The sequence below is a fragment of the Macrobrachium nipponense genome, chromosome 22 (genome assembly GCF_015104395.2).
Source record: "Macrobrachium nipponense isolate FS-2020 chromosome 22, ASM1510439v2, whole genome shotgun sequence".
Classification (NCBI taxonomy): domain Eukaryota; kingdom Metazoa; phylum Arthropoda; class Malacostraca; order Decapoda; family Palaemonidae; genus Macrobrachium; species Macrobrachium nipponense.
The window spans coordinates 21,948,216-21,950,715 of NC_087213.1; the positions used below are offsets into that span (position 1 = coordinate 21,948,216).

The window sequence follows — 2,500 nt, forward strand, 5'->3', positions numbered from 1 at the left end:
GTTTTGTACTACAGTATCATTATTCTATTTACTCTGAATGTTCATGTTTTTTTTATTTTTCGCTCTCTGTATATTTCTGCGTTTTACGTAATCTCTTTTAACTTGTCGTTGATCCTTTATGATTTGCAGTTAACTTAGTTTTAATGTTCCTTTTTTACTTTGTATTGTGTATTTTATGTTCCCTTTTTACTTTGTGTTATGTATTTTGAAGTATTGTAATGTTTTTAGATATAGTCAATCATTATAGCTCTTACTGTTTCTCTTTTTTGTATCATTTTATAGATAAGTGACTCTGATGATGGGAAAAGCAATGTATTCCCGAAAGCTCGGCTGTGCCCTTGTTTTATTTCAAGGAAGTAATAATGTCTGGAATAATACCACGTCTTCTGGCTATCCTGTTCCTCCTTAAATTGAAGTTTTCTAGAAGCGACAACACACCCAGTTATATATATATATATATATATATATATATATATATATATATATATATATATATATATATATATCATATATATATATATATATATATATATACTATATATATATGAAATTTATATATATATATATATATATATATATATATATATATATACATATATATATGAACTGTATGTTATTAAATAAAAAAACTCAGTGATATCTTACTTGTTTCATTGGTGAGAAGGGATTTGCATTTAGTATCCGAGACATCTTAGACTTCTCAATTAAAAGAGGATCATAATAGTTAACACCTTCCCAAAATTTCCTCAATCAGTAATTATAATAGATCTAAAAAAAGATTGTTATATTTCACTAATTACCGTTAGGCTTTCGCTATTAATGACGCATCGAAATGAGTTCACCCAAAAAACCCATAACAAATTCGATTTTCATAATTAACAGAGGCCAATCGCATGGTAATTAAAAGCCTTCAAATTATATGACTAGCTCTTTCCTGAAATAATCAGCCATTCTGACATCCAGCTGTGGATGTGGGAAGGGGCTGTGAACTCCGTCTGTTATATATATAGATATATATATATATATATATATATATATATATATATATATATATATATATATATATAAATGTATATGTGATATGTAAATATATATATATATATATATATATATATATATATATATATATATACACACATGTGTGTGTGTGTGCGTGACATATATATATATATATATATATATATATATATATATATATATATATATATATATATATATATATATATATATATATATATATATATATATATATATATATATATCGTATCACATACATATATATGAAAAAAGTGCATTTGCTGACGCTGGCATTGAATCAAATAGAAACTCCAGCTTATTATTAATGAAGCATTTTCCAATACTCCGAACGAATTGGCGAGCCAACTTTCATGATTTAAATCGAAATTGATATTCAGAAACGTTTCAGGATTGTACGTTTTCCACGCCGGTCCTTCGGCCGAATTTCTAACCATTCTCTCTCTGTCTCTCTCTGTCTCTCTCTCTCTCTCTCTCTCTCTCTCTCGGATTCCTCCTCCCCTCTGGCACACAAACAAATGAAGGTAGAGTTATAAATAGAAGAGGGTTTTGTCTTTTCTGAAAAGGTAAATTTCCTAAAGGAAATTGAGATCGTTTCTCATATCTTCCAGCACTCTCTCTCTGTCTCTCTCTCTCTCTCTCCAAAGACAGAATAAGTTCTTCCACGTTCATCTTTTTCCGCAGTAACTATTTTTAGTTATGAATTTTTATATCGCACATTGTCTAGTTTTATATTTATATTATGCAATTCCTTGTCAACCAACACTACCCAGTTTTATATTTATATAATTCCCTGTCATCCAACATCATCCAGTTTTATATTTATATAATTCCCTGTCATCCAACATCATCCAGTTTTATATTTATATAATTCCCTGTCATCCAACATCATCCAGTTTTATATTTATATAATTCCCTGTCATCCAACCATAATCCAGTTTTATATTCATAGTATAATCATAATTCCCTGCATCCAACGTCACCAGCTTTATATTTATATAATTCCCTGTCATCCATCATCCAGTTTTATCTTTATATAATTCCCTGTCATCCCAACATATCCAGTTTTATATTTATATAATTCCCTTTCTCCAAAACATCATCCAGTTTTCATATTTATAATTCCCTGTCAATCCTACCATCAAAATCCCAGTTTTATATTTATATAATTCCCTGTCATCCAACATGATCCAGTTTTATATTCATATAATTCCCTGTCATCCAACGTCATCCAGCTTTATATTTATATAATTCCCTGTCATCCAACATCATCCAGTTTTATATTTATATAATTCCCTGTCATCCAACATTATCCAGTTTTATATTTATACAATTCCCTATCATCCAACATTATCCAGTTTTATATTTATACAATTCCCTATCATTCAACTTTATCCAGTTTTATATTTACACAATTCTCTGTCATCCAACATTATCCAGTTTTATATTTACACAATTCTCTGTC

General features: G+C 28.4%; 1 protein-coding gene across 12 annotated transcripts in view; it reads left to right on the forward strand.

Annotated features, from left to right (window-relative positions):
- Window positions 1–2,500, forward strand: part of LOC135198536 (uncharacterized) — a 358,282-nt gene that overhangs the window by 78,864 nt on the left and 276,918 nt on the right. For 2 of the 12 annotated variants that reach the window (XR_010310827.1, XR_010310832.1), the window contains one exon: window positions 283–435. The exons of the other annotated variants lie outside the window; for them this stretch is intronic. The gene's annotated coding sequence lies outside the window, so the exon portion shown is untranslated. Of the gene's footprint in view, window positions 1–282; window positions 436–2,500 lie in introns of those variants that run through there. 12 annotated transcript variants of the gene reach the window in all.